Genomic DNA, 15,727 nt, shown 5'->3' on the forward strand with positions numbered 1-15,727 from the left:
CCCCCGGGGCCCGAGGGGGGCCCAGAAGGGAGGTGGCTGTTCTGGTCCCTACTTAGGAAGACGGAGGCAAAGAAATCATTAAACATGTTAGCTTTGCCGTCTGGTGTGACGACCAAGTTTCCCAGGGCGTCCTGCAAGGGCCCCACATTACCCGGGACCTTCTTTTTACCCCCTACGTATTTAAAAAAAAGACTTCTTATTGTCCTTAATCTGGGAAGCTAGCCCCAGTTCCATCTCTGCCTTGGCCTTCCTAACTACCCCACTACATCCCCGAGGAACTACATAATAGCCCTCCCTGGTGATGACCCCTTCCTTCCATTGGGTGTAAGCCTCCTTTTTAGCAAGGAGACATTCCCAGATGCTTTTGGTGAGCCACAGAGCCTTGCGTGCTCTCCTGCTCCCTTTGATCCTTGTTGGGATTACCTTCCTTTGGGCTTGGAGGATCGTCTCCTTAAGGAGTGACCACTCTCCTTGGACACCTGGCTCCCCTCCCCTCCAGGACCTCAGCGCTTCTCCAACTATCCTCCTTAGCTCATTGAAGTCTGCCCTCCTAAAATCTAGGGCCGCTGCCTTACTGCATGCCTTTGCCACCTTGCACTGGACGGTGAATTCCAGCAGGCGATGATTGCTGTCGCCCAGGTGGTCAAGCACCCGCAGCCCCCTCACCAGGTCATCACCCGTGGCCAGCACTAGGTCCAACAAGGCATCCCCCCTGGTGGGGCTGTGCACCTCCTGGGTTAGATGGAGGTCCTGCACTCTGGCCAAGAACCTACGTGAGTGGTCAGACCGGGCTGACTGCTCTTCCCAGCAGATGTCCGGGAAGTTCAGGTCCCCCATGACTACCACATCCTTAGACTTCACTACCTCTGTGAGCTGACCCAAGTATTCCTGGTCAAGCTCTTCTCCCTGGTTGGGAGGTCTGTAGTAGACTCCCACCATTAAGTCCCTTTCCCCTCGACTGCCTTGTACTCTAACCCAAAGCACTTCAGAGCGCCCCTCCCCTGACTCTTTGCTAATTAACAAGGATGTGTATTCCTCCTTAATATAGAGCGCCACACTCCCAGCTCTCTTTCCTATCCTGTCCCTCCTGTACAGCCTATAGCCCTTGACATTGACAACCCAATCATGCATTTCGTCCCACCACGTTTCTGTGATCCCCACTATGTCTGGGCAGGTGTCAGCCAGCAGGAGGGTGAGTTCCTCCTGCTTGTTCGCCCATACTACAAGCGTTTGTGTAGAGGCATTTGAGGCCTCCTGTGGGTGTGTGTACTGACCCCCTAGTCCCAGCATTACCCTGGCCCATCCCTCTTACCTGTTTGATTGCTTCGCTCATCGGTCTGGGCTGGGCTGTAGTTGTGGGTGCTGTTTGGTCTGGCAGTCTGATGTTTCCTCTGCCCTCATCTTCCCCTTCCCCCGACGAGCCTAGTTTAAAGTTTTAGACACAGGAGGTCCCTGCAGAGCCCAGGGGGGTGCTGTGCCCTTTTGCTGCCTTTTCTTCAAAATGGGATAGACTTTGCTTATGCATCCAGGATCGCTCCCTTGAGGAGCAACCACTCATGCTGAACTCCCCTCCCCTTTGGGTCATGGTCCCTTAGGTCCTCACTGACAAGTCTCCTGAGCTTGTCAAAGTCAGCTTTCCTGAAGTCGAGGACTTCTGAATTGCTGACTGACTTGCCAGCTTTACAGTGGATGGTGAAAGTGATAAACTCATGGTCACTGTCACCCAGCTCCCCTCTGATCATTAGGTCACTGAATAGGTTGTTCCCCATTGCCAGTACCAGATTGAGCAGTGCTTTATCTCTCATCAGCCCATAGACTTCTTGCATCAGATGGAGGTCATCCACACATGAGAGAAACTTTACAACTGCTTGGATTTGGCTGAGTGCTCTTCCCATGAGATGTCTCAGTAATTGGAGTCTCCCATGACATCCATGCACCGGGAGCATGAAGCCTCATCCAATTCTCTGGTGAACTCCTGGTCAAGCTCCTGATCCTGGGTAGGTGGTCTGTAGTAGACTCCCACCATTGTGTTCCCTGTGCTGTGTTCCCTATGGATTTTAACCCAGGTGGTCTCCAGTCTCCCTCCCTGGGTGCCAATGTTGGCTTGCAGAGACATGTAGCCTTCCTTGATGTAGACAGCTACTCCCCTGCCCCTTTTGTCCACTTGAGCTCTCCTGTACAGGGTATAGCTGTCTATACCTGAGGCCCAGTCATGGGTGGAATCCCACCAGGTCTCTGTTATTTCTATGACATCATAATTATTTGTGTTAAGCAGGAGGACCAGTTCTTCCTGTTTATTCCCCAAGGTCCTGGCATTTGTGTACAGGCACACAAGTATCCCTTTGGGAGTCCTTGACTTGCCTACAGATTGTTCCAGGGCTGGGGCAGGGGTAGGCTCCCTTTAGTGCCTTGGCCTGCTGACTTTGCAAGGGTTGCTCAGTGGGCCAGCAGTGGCCTTAGTCCCCCTGTCACCCGGTGGGCTTAGTTTAAAGCCCGGTGGAGCAGGTCAGCCAGTCTGGCTGAAAAGAGTCTCCTCTGCAGCAGAGAGAGGTGGAAGTAGTCTCTTCCCAGCAGCTCTCTACCTCGCTCACCAAAGAGTGGACTGTGGTCATGGAAGCCAAAGCCTTCCCAATGACACCAGCACTGCAATCTTTGGTTCACTACTTTGATCCTCCTCTCCCTGCTCAGCCCATAGCCTGAAACTAGGAGGATCGAGGAAAAACACCACCTGCACCCCAAACCCCTTAAGCCCTGCTCCCAAATCCCTGCAGCACTTCATGATCCAGCTAGGATTGCTTTGAGCCATGTCATTTTTGCCCACATGGAAAAGGACCACAGGGTAGTGGTCAGTGGGCTGGCAGAGGTCAGGGATCTTCTCTGCAATGTCTCAGATACAGGCTCCTGGGAAGCAGCAGACTTCCCGGGCTCAGGGGTTGGGGTGGCAGATTGCCCCCTCAGTCTCCCTCAGGATGGAGTCTCCCATGACAAACACTCTGTGTTTTGTCTTAGGGAGATTGGGGGTGGTAGTTACAGTTGACCCTGTGTTGCCTGCAGGAGCTGGCAGCTTAGTAGGCTCTGCTGGGGCTGCAAGAGGTTCATTCCTGTTGCAAAGCTCCAGTGGGGTGGGGACCTAGGTGTGGCAGGCCTTGGGGCTACTGGCCACCTTGGTCTAACCCCCTGACTGAACAGAATGGGAGGTCCCTGAGTCCTCCCTTGGCCTGGAAGGTGACTGTGGTCTACCCTCTGCCTCCAGGGGGAGAAGGGCCTGGCAGTAGGAGTCTATTTCCTGCTTACCTTCCCTGATGGCACACAATCTCTGTACTGTGGCCTGGAGCTCCTCCAGCTGGTGAGCCAGAGACCCCAAAAGGGAGCAGACCTCACAAGGGGTGGTGGCCATGCTCCCACAGCCTGAGAAAGTGGTAAGCCTGAAATATAGTGGCAAGCTGCTACCAAGGTCACCTCTCAGCCTTCACTTCTATAGGCTGAAGAGGCCCAAGTCCCTCAGCCTTTCCTCATATGGCTTGTCTTGCAAGTCCCAAGACAAGCAGTCAGGGATGCCCTGGTAAACAGCTGTTCACTGAGTGCTTCATGTACTCCCCTGGTGTAGTGGTAAGCTCAAATAGGCAGGCAGCCTTGTGGTAGGCCACAAGGAACAACTAGGGGATCAACAATGCAGTATCACAGATTACTGGAGCACCAGGCTGGGGTCTGGATCAGAGGGTCTGAGAAAGTAGGGACTGAAACACGGTCTTCCACTCATTCTCCTCCTGTATACAGACTAGATCTTAGGTCCCCTGTAGATCGAATTTTGAAAAAAAATCTTGGCCTGACAAAGCCTTTCAAATAATTCATTCATTAGAGGCAGCAGGAAACAGTTGTGGACTGTTACCCTGTTTAAGGCCCTGTAGGTCACACAGGGGTGGAGAGAGCCATCTTTCTTAACCATAAAGAATATTGGGGCTCCAGCTCAAGATGTGGAAGGCATGATGAACCCCTTACAGAGGCTCTCCATAATGTACTCCTTGAGAACCTTGAGGTCTGGTTCAGAAAGGGAATAAATATGCCCAAGCAGATTCTGCTTGACAAAAGATCAATGGGGCAATAATAAGGGTGACATGGGAAGCTGGTCCCTTCCTTTTTTCATTTAATATATCCACTAAATATTGCTATTTGGTACAGAGAGATGGATCAGAGAGGTATTTCCCAATAAAGCAAGTTGTGAATTGTCTATGGTTGGAGTGAGGACAATTCAGCCCTGCTTCTGACTTGGGTATCAGTCTGAGGAGTCTCTTCCAAACAAGAGTTCAACCAGTAAGGTGAGACAAAATGGAGTTCCCTTAACCTCCATAAAATGTCCAGAGGGAGCGAAGGAATTCCTAGGATAACTGAAAAGTAGGGGGAATGGATGAGGTCAAAACAAAGAAACTGATGGTGCTCATCAATTGATACTCCTAGTGGAACAATGTCACTGATAATGAGGCCCAAGGAGAGAGGTGATCTGTCCACGGTTGCCAAAACTTTAGGTTTCCCTTTTGGCCTGATCAGTATCTGTTGTTGTTCTGCAAAGGTCAAGTTCGTGAAATTACCAGAGGTTCTGATGTCCAAGAGAGCCAAAACAAAGATATCTACCCTATACCAGTGCTGGGACAGGTGGCAACAGCAATCTTCTCTGGTGCTGGGTACAGCCTGCATCCAGTGCCTGTCCCAGGTGCCAGGTAGCCTCCTTTCATCTGGGGCACAGATCCGAGGCTTACACCCCTGGGAGGGCTGCCAGGCTTACCTGGACTCCTCCCAGGGGTGTGAGCCCCTGGATCTGTATGCCATATGAAAGTAGGCTGCTGCTGCTGCCCGGCAGCAGTAATCTTTTACTGTGTTGGGTGCAGGCTGCTCCCAGCACCGGTCCCAGGCAGCAGTGGCATCCTCCTCTCATCCAGCCTGCAGATCTGGGGGCCTGCACCCCCAAGAGGAGTCCAGCACAGCCCCACAGGCCTCCTGGGGGTGCAGGCCCCCAGATCTGTGTACTGGATGAAAGGAGGCTACTGCTGCCAGCAAGTGTTAGGAGTTGTGTTTTGAAGAGTTTGTGGTGCAGTTTCCCAGAACCAGAAACCTCTACACTTGTCTCCTTGAAACTTGGCAGGTTTCATGCCCTCTGAAGGGGACACCATCTTTGCAATTTTCACCCAAATCAGGCAAGAAATTACAACGTTTTAGGCATTTTCATGATTCGCCATTATAGCCTATGGGCAAAATGTCGAAAAGCGGCTAAACCTTTTCAATGAAACAAAACAGGACAGCACTTCGAAACAAACTGAAATGATGAAACGAAACACTGTCCCTTCAAAATGGATGTCAAAATGGAATGATGGTGTCACAACCCTACTGGCTAGACAAAGAGTTGGCTGTGGTGATCTAGTTGGGGCTGGTTCAACTTTGAGCAAGGGGTTGGACTAGATGGCCTCCTGAGGTCCCTTCCAACCTGAATTTTCAATGATTCTATCACTGTAGTGTTCCTGGGAGCATCACTGCCAGGAAAAGTGGGTTACCATGCAGACATGTCTTAAGTCTTAGCAGGCTCTGCTTGCTTATTGGCTGCAAAGCATATGCCACGCCACTGACATGCCACTCCTGCCTTCTGCTCTAAGTCTGGTAAGACCCTAAAACCAGGCCCTGCAGGGATCTCCTGAGAAGGCATCCTTTTGGTATAGAGGGGACCATTCATGGTTATGCAAGTCAAACTTATCTGGGTAGGTAAAATAAGAAAATGATCATTATTAAATAAAAAACCTATAGCAGTGAGATGAATGACTCTATAGCCTTATTGCTGTTGTGTATTTTAACATCCTGTGCGAGACACCATCAAAAGAAGATAGTTTATTTTCAGTGCTGGAGGGGAATGTCTTGGAAGGGTTTTTAAGATTTCAAAGAATATCCTATCCTGATTTGAAATGAAAAATCAAAAGCTCAACAATGCCTTTGAATTTAAAATACAAAAAGGAAATATAAAGATTAAGTAGGGTCAATACAAACAACTTGCTTGGCAATTTTTTCAGTTATATCTTGATTGTATTTATTGTTTTTCATACAGATACTATAAATTAACTTCAGTTGTGAAATGAAAAGTTGTGTCAAACTAAAAATGATGCCAAAACATTGTGTCAATGATGTGTTAAAATGGGAAATTTAAAATAGCTCTTTTTCAGGGAAAAAATTATATGTTGCTGAATTGAGGTTTCTTCTAAAAAAAGAATGCCAACCAGCTCTCTTTATTTCTAAACATTGTCAATTCCAGCCCTGCTCTTTTGTCTTCATGAGGGAACAGAGATTCAGTCTGGAGACTTTTTGATATTCTTCATGAAAGCTGAAGGCTCATTGCTTTCTTATAACCTGATGCTTTTGAAATGTGATAATTCAGCAATCTGTGGAGTACCAGATACACTGTTAGACAAAAATCTTATTGCCCCCTTCAGAAGTGTACTAAGTTCCTAATTATATATCATGTTTAAATCTATGTGATGTACTTCTGTGCACATTTTTCTGCTTTATGAGTGAGGCACCACTTAGTATTTAGTAGGCTTGTGTGAAGCAGCTAGTGTTTGCTTCGGATTCAGATTCGGCCGATTAGGGGAAAAGTGATTTGATTTGGTGATTTGAATCACTGTCCCGAATGGATTTGGCTGAATCTGATTTGGAGATTTGGCCACTGCCGAATCAGCCAAATCTCTGAATCGGACAAGCCCTATTGCCTGCCTGCTCTCCCAGCCCTGTCACTGGCGGCCCCAGCTCTTTAAGAAAAAAAAAAAAAGCCCCACACTCACCAGCTGCTGCCAGGTGGAAGGGGGTGATTCTCACTGACTTTCCACTGACCTGTGCTGTGTGGGGGAGCACTGCCATGAACACCCAGAAGAGCTGGGGCTGGGCAGGGCAGCAACTGGGGTGACTGGGAAAGTGGGTGGGGGTCGAGGGTGCTCAGGGGAGCTGGGGGAGCAGGGGATAGAGCCTGCCAGGTCCCCTCCCCATTCCTCCAGCCCTCCCTCTGCCACCACCTGCTTACCAGCCCAGAGTCAGGTCCAGCTCCCTGCGGCAGCAACTGCAGACTGCCCAAATCTTCAAAGCTTACTGAATCTTTTCCAAATCAATCTAGAGAGTTTCTAATCAATTCAGACCTTTTTATTGGTCTCCTGATTCAATTCAGATTTAGTGATTCAGCTACCGAATGTGGCTGAATCTCCTCCAAATTGAATCAGCACCCAAAGCTTCACACAGACCAAGTATTTAGCATATCTCGATTTACTTGTTTGAAATTGCCTTTGGCACGTATCAAACAATAATCCATAGCTGTTAACACAATTAGCCATAGTAGTCTGTAACAGCTTTATTATGAGCTTGTCTAGTATGGCCATTTCAGTCAATGCATATATTAAATAAACGTATAAACCACCAACTATCCATCAAGTCTTGATTTCTACTGCTTCAGACTTCCAGGGCAGGCTGGTCAAAGAGCATTATATTGCCTCCTAGATAGCAAACTGAAGGGAATAAGCATGGTAAATTAATATATTAAGGTCTTAAGTTGATTCTTCTGAATGAATAGCTTCAAATTAATATATGTCATTTTTTGAAAAGTTTCTGAGTCAACACAGATGAATGTATTAGCCAACGGACTGCTATTGCACATCTGACATGGTCTCTTTAATGCAGGATTTTTTCATTATAAATTAAAACAAAGCATTTTACCCTTTCCTGTACAATCAGTGTGGAAGCAAAATGGAACATTTCTCTCCAAAGTTCTCAGTCAAGCAGAGTTAGCAAGAGTAAAGTTTTAACCCTCCCAAAGAACATATAAGGGGAGTTGTTTTGTTCACAATATTTGCCAACACGCCTTTTTGTTTGTGCCTTACCTTCTCTTGGTTAAAGAGTGCTTTCATATGCTTTGGAATGCTATTCAGTAGTCTCTGTGAAAAGTCAATTAATTCAGCAAGTAGTCCCTCTCCAGGCATTAGGCCAGGAAGCAAACTCTCCAAAATGTTTTAAGTGCAATGGCCACCAACGTTTTTGGCAGGCATGCTACAAATTAGCCTTGTACTCTCCCTGAGTGCCACTCCATTCCCCTTCTGGTGTCTGATTTACTGCTCTGGTTTTTGCTTCCTGACCTATCTGCTACTGTCCTGCCCATTTCCTCCCTGACCTGCTGCAAACTGCACACAGAGGCTGCCCATGCCAGTTGTGGCATGTGTTCTGCAGGTTGGCCACTCCTGTTTTATTGCATTATATGCAGGACTTTCCTGTGTTCTCATGTGTGCTCCTTCAGGGAGCATTATCATTCTGGAATTAGTTTAAGATCTCTCTGCAGCCCACTCTTGATTTCAACAAGTCTGTAGTACATTCTGGTAATCTTTTGTTTCATAGTTTCATAGTTGGTAGGGTCAGAAGGGACCTGAGCAGATCATCAAGTCTGACCCCCTGCCATGGCAGGAAAAAGTACTGGGGTCAAACGACCCCAGCAAGGTGTTTGTCTAGCCTCCTCTTAAAGACCCCCAGGGTAGGAGCCAGCACCACTTCGCTTGGAAGTTGGTTCCAGATCCTAGCCGCCCTGACAGTGAAGTAGCGCCTCCTGATGTCTAGTCTGAATCTACCCTCTGCCAGCTTGTGATTGTTATTTCTAGTCACTCCTGGTAGTGCTCGGGGGAACAGGGACTCCCCCAATGCCTGCTGGTCCCCTCTGACTAGTCTGTAACAGGCCACTAGATCCCCCCTCAGCCTTCTCTTGTGGAGGCTGAACAGGTTCAGGTCCCGTAGCCTCTCCTATAGGGCCTGCCCTGCTGCCCCCTGATCATGCCAGTGGCCCTCCTCTGGACCCTCTCCATGTTGTCCACATCCCTCCTGAAGTGCGGTGCCCAGAACTGGACGCAGTACTCCAGCTGCAGCCTGACCAGTGCCGCATAGAGGGGGAGGATCACCTCCTTGGACCTGCTTGAGATGCATCTGTGGATGCATGACAAGGTATGGTTGGCCTTCCTGACTGTCCCCACACTGCCGGCCCATGTTCATCTTGGCATCAATAATGACTCCAAGATCCTTTTCTGCCTCTGCACTGACGAGAAGGGAGTTCCCCAGCCTGTAGGTATGCTGCTGGTTCTTCCTCCCCAGGTGCATCACCTTGCACTTGTCAGTGTTGAATCCCATCCTATTCTCATCTGCCCACCCCTGTAACCTGTCTAGGTCCGATTGCAGCCTATTCCTCCCTTCTAGCATGCCCACTTCCCCCCACATCTTAGTGTCATCAGCAAATTTGAACAGGGTGCTTTTTACCCCCTCATCCAAGTCACTGATGAAGATGTTGAACAGTGCGGGCCTGAGGACTGAGCCCTGGGGGACCCCACTGCCCACATCCCTCCAGGTCAAAAATGACCCATCCACCACCACTCTCTGGGTGCGGCCCTCCAGCCAGTTAGTGACCCATTTGACTGTGTAGGTGTCGATGCCACAGTCCCCTAGTTTTTTTAATGAGAATGGGGTGAGAGACAGTGTCAAAGGCCTTCTAAAGTCCAGAAAGACTATGTCCACTGCTACCCCTGCATCTAAGGATTTTGTGACCTGGTCATAGAAGGCCACCAGGTTGGTCTGACAGGACCTGCCTCTAATGAACCCGTGTTGGTTGCCCCTAAGCATAATCTCCCCTGCTGCCCCTCGTGGACATGCCATGATAATTCTCTCAAAAAGCTTACCCAGGATCGAGGTAAGACTAACTGGCCTATAGTTTCCTGGGTCCTCCTTCCTCCCTTTTTTGAAAATGGGAACCACATTGGCCCTCTTCCAGTCCTCTGGAACACATCAGAGCACCACGAGTGCTCATAAAGCCATGCCAGGGGTCCTGCAATGACCTCTGCTAATTCCCTCAGCACTCTGGGGTGGAGATCATCAGGACCAGCTGATTTAAATATGTCCAGTCCCTCCAGAAGTTCCCTGACTAGATCCTCACTGACCCTAGGCCTGGGTGCACCTCCCCTGGGGCCTGAGGGGTCCTGGGGGTGGGTGATCCAGTCCCTGCTCAGGAAAATGGAGGCAAAGAAATTGTTAAATAGGTTAGCTTTGTTGTCTGGTGTGATGACCAGATTTCCTAGCGTGTCTTGCAGAGGCCCCACGTTACCCGGTACCTTCTTTTTACCCCCTATGTATTTAAAAAAGGACTTCTTGTTGTCCTTGATCTGGGTAGCTAGTCCCAGTTCCATCTCCACCTTGGCCTTCCTGACTGCCCCCCTGCAGCCCCGAGCAACCGAGGTATAGTCCTCCCTGGTGATGGCCCCTCCCTTCCATTGGGTGTATGCCTCCCTTTTAGCTAGGAGACGTTCCCATATGCTTTTCGTGAGCCATGGGGGCTTTTGTGCCCTCTTGCCCCCTTTGATCTGTGTTGGGATTACCTCCCTTTGGGCTTGGAGGATCATCTCCTTAAGGAACGACCACTCTTCTTGGACACCCGACTCCCCTCCCCTCCGGGACCTCAGTGCCTCCCAACTATTCTCCTTACCTCATTGAAGTCTGCCCTCCTGAAGTCCAGGGCTGCTGCCTTGCTGCAGGCCTTTGCCACCTTGCGCTGGATGGTGAATTCCAGCAGGCGATGATCACTGTTGCCCAGGTGGTCGAGCACCTGCAGCCCCCTCACCAGGTTGTCACCTGTGGCCAGCACCAAGTCCAACAAGGCATCTCCCCTGGTGGGGCTGTGCACCTCCTGGGTTAGATGGAGAGTCCTGTATTTTGGCTAGGAACCTATGTGAGTGGTCAGACCTGGCTGACTGCTCTTCCCAGCAGATGTCTGGAAAGTTCAGGTCATCCATGATGACCATCGTCTTTTGACCTAACTACCTCTGTGAGCTGACTTAAGAATTCCTGAGTCTAGCTTTTCCCCTTGGTTGGGTGGTCTGTAGTAGACCCCCACCATTAAGTCCCTTTCCCCTCAACTTCCTTGTATTCTAACCCAGAGCACTTCAGTGTGCCCCTCCTCTGACTTGTGCTACTTGATGAGGATGTATTCATCCTTGATGTAGAGCGCCACACCCCCACCTTTCCTCCCTGTCCTGTCCCTCCTGTACAGCCTATAGCCCTTGATATTCACTGCCCAGTCATGTGTTGGGTCCCATCATGTTTCTGTGAGTACCACTATGTCTGGCTTGGTGTCAGCTAGCAGGAGGGTAAGTTCCTGTCCTGCTTGTTCCCCATACTACGAGCATTTGTGTAGAGGCATTTGAGGCCTCCTGAAGATGTGTGCACTGGCCCCCTAATCTCAGTACTGCCCTGGCCCCTGTTGCTTACCTGGGTATTTGTTCTGCTCGTCATTAGTCTAGGCTGGGCTGTTCTTGTGGGTGCCACTTGGTTTAGTGGTCCAAGGCTTCCTCCGCCCTCATCTTCCCCTTCCCTCCCCTGATGAGCCTAGTTTAAAGCCCACTGGAGGAGATCCGCCAACCTAGAAGGGAACACATGCTTACCTTTGGGGGAAAGGTGAAGCCCATCCCACCTGAGCATGTCTCTCGTCGTGATGTGTGGGTCATTGTCTAGGAAGCCAAAGCCTGCCTTGAGACACCACTCTCCTTCCTTCTCCTGCAGTCTCACCAGGGCCTCATACCTGTTCTCTAGCCAGACTGGAGGAACTGGTACTGCTTTGCTGTGAGCATCCCTGGTTCTGGATGTGACCATCTGCCACTCTGCAGTGGAGGGCACCTCCTGGAGTGCTTCCTCCTTGGGTGCATGGCCCTGCGGGGAAAGGAAATAACCATCAATTTCATCCTCTATCTCCCTGATTCCCCTCAGCCTGCTATCCTCCTCCTGGAGCTCCCTCACCTGCACCTTCAGGGCCCTAAGACAGGTGCCTGCAGGACAGGTGTGGGGCCCCCCAATCCCTGCCCCCCTCAGCCCTGCTGGGCATCCCCCACAGGCCAGGGGGCAGGGGTATGCCAGCCCCCCCATGGGCTCTGTCTGGGTGGAGGCCTCAGAGAAGCCCCAGGTAGGCATCCCCCCACCGGGCAGGGGCCCTAGCAGCACTCCGCGTTGACACCATTGTATAAGTTGCTGGTTTTTTATAGTTGTATGTGGTGCCTTCGCCAACCCTTGCAGGAGTCTCCCTCCTGGCCCTCCCTGCCCGCCTGCCAGTGCAAATGCCAGTGCAAACCTGTTTGTGCACTCTTTTCTTGCAGAGGCGTGGCTTGTGAGGATGGCTTCCTACCATCTCAGTTAAAAGGGATCCCGGGGGCTTCCACTCTGGATCCAGCTCAGCTGTACTGGGTCCTTCTGCCCCACTTACCTTTGGTGGGTCAGCTGTTGCTGCCCCCACTGCTGTTCCACTGTTGCTGCGTCTGCCTCTGCCTTGGGTCAGGTAAGGGGGCACACGTGTGTGCAGGACACCCATGTGCCTAGATCCCTCCTCTCCTCCCTGCTCCTGGCTCCTGAGTGCCAGAGACTATGTCAAATCGTGGCTTTTGTTGAAAGGCAGTAGCTATTCTGGTGCCTTACTTCCAACCCAGTCAAGTCCATCTAGCTGCTCAAGGCTTCGTTTATCCACTGTCCATAGACTTGGAGCTCCCTATTCATTTCCTGACTGTCACCATCATGCTGTTCTACAGTGTTGTTCCACCCCAGTGCCAGGCAGCTGGTTTTGTTTGTTTTTTAACTTTTTTGGATGCTCTAGCTGGACTGAGAGAAATTGAGAGTCATTAAAGGAAATGTTTAATACAAAAGATGTTTAAATTAAAAGCCTATGAGCCATTGAGACCATTGGCAGACAATAATGCTGAATTGGAATTGTCAAAGTAAGCAGTGAAAAAAGTAAATAGAGAAGCAAAAGTTTGATACCAATTCCCAAGTACCACAATCCTGTGGAGCAGACAGTTACCGTGGAATGTCTGAGAAAGAAACCTTGGGGCAGTGAAGTCAGCAGCCCCAGACACTTGCTAAGAGACAAAAGAGAAAAGGAGCAATTAGCAGTTGTCTGTGCCTTTTGGAATGGAACAAGTACATCAGTTTGGAGAGCAGGCATGGGCTGGCTGATCCCAAGCATTTGAAAACACCACTGGCTATATGACGTTCAAGTGCTGTTGATGTGAGGATAAGGTCCCAAATGCTAGACATGCTGAACAAAGTGTACTTTCCAAAGTACAACAGAGATGGCTGTGTGGAACAGGAGAAAGAGACTATGGGGATCAACATATTTAAAAGACTCTATCAAAGCACTAAAGAGGATGGGGTACTACTGGACATGGCATGTTTCTGTTTATTTTAGTATATTCTCCCAAGCTCTTGCCTAGGAACTTTATCTCACTGTCACAACATGAGGAAAGTCATCAAAATGCTTCAGCCTTTGAGACTCTTTATAGATGTCAATGAAAGATAGGGAATAGGAAACGATGCACATTATCATTAAATCAAAAATGTCTAATAGATTACTTTCTCTATGACAGAGTTACATGAGTAGTACTAACCTTGGGGTGGCCAACCAGTGACATGCCTGTCACAAGTGCCATGGGCAGCCTCTTTGTGTGTGGTATGCATGCAGCAGGTCATAGAGGGGAAGCAGCAGTGCATAGGACAGGAAGCAGAAAGGAGAGCAGCAGTTTGGCCAGGGAAAAAGGATCAGGGTGGCACTTGAGAAAGAGGCAAAGCTAATTTGTGGCATGCCTGCCAAAAGGTAGAGCTCTGCTGTTCTAGTCAACCAGTGTTTGCAGTTTCTGAGATGATTTGTAGCCAGTCTACCACATGACACATACTTATCTGATAACCAGGGTCAGCAGTTGGAAAGGGGACCTGAAACAATCCCCTGGGAATACTCAACTTTTCCTGAGGTGTTAGCATATTCAACCCACAGTTATTTCCAAAGGTCACAGATCCAGTGGGTAGCTATACAATCAGATGAATATTGTGGATATTGTATAATATTGTAGGACAGGTACATACACCTCTGCTAGCTTTAATTTACCAAGTTTCAGCGCAAGCCTACACTATAACCTGAATACAGACATGTGTCAGTAGCCCATGCTGAAGCCTGTGATACCTTCACACCTTTATTTCTAGTGCTTCCTGTAACAGAGAGCCTAGGGCTCCTACTACTTTAAGGGTGAAAGAGCAGCGGGGTAAACCTCAAGAGGGAAAGGCTGCTCATTGTGAGCAACCTGAGATCAGATCTTCTAGCTGCTCTGCAGTAGTACAATAGGCTACAGCCCTGCATTGCAGACAAGAAACTACTGCAAGCAGTGATCAACAGCAGTAAGCTACCCTGGAGTTTGGCCAGTAAGCTAAATCAGGAAGCGCCTGCAGCCAGCCCAGGGAGTCACCTGACCAGAAGACAGCCGGATGCGTGTTTGTTTTAAGCTTTGCCAGGTGCTGGGGCTCAAGGCACAGAAGCAGCTGGGGTTAAACAGGCTGGCAGCTGAGAGCAAGGCTGAATCTTAGTCGAGGCTGAAGCCAGACAAGGACAGTGGACCCAGTACCCTAAGCAAGGTGGAAAGAACACCCAGAGTAGGATGTAGGCAGGACCCTGAGCAGGGTGAAAACGCTACCAACAGCAGGATGAGAACCAGGGCCAGAGGCCTGCAGTCCAAGTGGGCCAGGGGCCTGAAAAAGGTAACAAATAGGGCTAGATGGGTGAGATCAGGGCCTGCCCACAGCCTAGAGAGCTGAGAAGCAGGGCCAGGGGCTTTCAGCCCATGGAGGGTGGGGCCTGGGGCCCATAGCCCAAGATGAGCAGAGACCAGAGAATTGGGTGAGATAAAGAGGGGTGGACAGCAGATCCCACAGTGCCAGAGAGACACATGAAGCTTGATCCTGTTGGGGGCAGAGTGCAAGTAGCAGTATACCCCAAGGTGGGCAGGGACTGGGGCCAGGGGCCTGCCAGCCCAAGATGGGAAGAGATTGACCAAGGCATAGAGGCTCAGTGAAGCACAAAATGATGCCGGGGGCTGAGTGCCCACCAAATTGATTGATTGGCAGCATCTTCAAGGCCTGGACATGGCTATAGGGGAGGTTGGAGGCCATGAGTAGCCCCTAAGGCTCTCGGGCATGTGCAGGCCAGGAAAGCCCACCTAATAGGAATAGTTTCTTGGGATCAGTGGGGCCAAGAGAGGGGATCCATTGGCAAGAAGATAGAGCAAGACTCATGGGCAACCTCCCTTTCTACACCTATTAAGAATATCAAGGCATGGCAGCAGAAAGCAAAGTGAGAGTACCTTAGAGACAGAGCAGGAAAGGAACCGTATAGCCACCAGGGAGTATCATAGCCACCCCTGGGGTGCAGTCTTGCTACACTTTTTCTCCTAACTAGATTATTGTTTCCATGAGCAGGGCTACAACTGCCTCTTCATTATCCGTCAGTGCAGAACCACTAATAAATAAAACAAACTTCAACTGTGACATCTGCAGGAGTATTTGAACCTTCCCCTGCTTGTCATTTCCATTAGTGTTCTAAAGGTATTACCCTGGAAGAGCCCATCTTGCAAAGATGACAGAACCAACAATTCCCAGTGAAGTTGGAGGGAGCTGTGATTCTTCTGCGCTTAAGAAAACCGGCCCATAAACTCCTTGGGGAAAGACTGAGTTAAGACTCAAGTTTTCCTGATGGTGTATTGCACACAGAGCTCATAATCCCAGCTGGTACTGCTGCTTTATTACAAATAGTAAATTAAGATCGCTGTCAGCTTCAGTTTATCTAGTACTGTTAAAGTAATACAACCTGAAGGGAGTCTTAAAT

Source organism: Crocodylus siamensis, chromosome 3 (genome assembly GCF_052110815.1).
Source record: "Crocodylus siamensis isolate JL-2025a chromosome 3, ASM5211081v1, whole genome shotgun sequence".
Taxonomy (NCBI): Eukaryota; Metazoa; Chordata; order Crocodylia; family Crocodylidae; genus Crocodylus; species Crocodylus siamensis.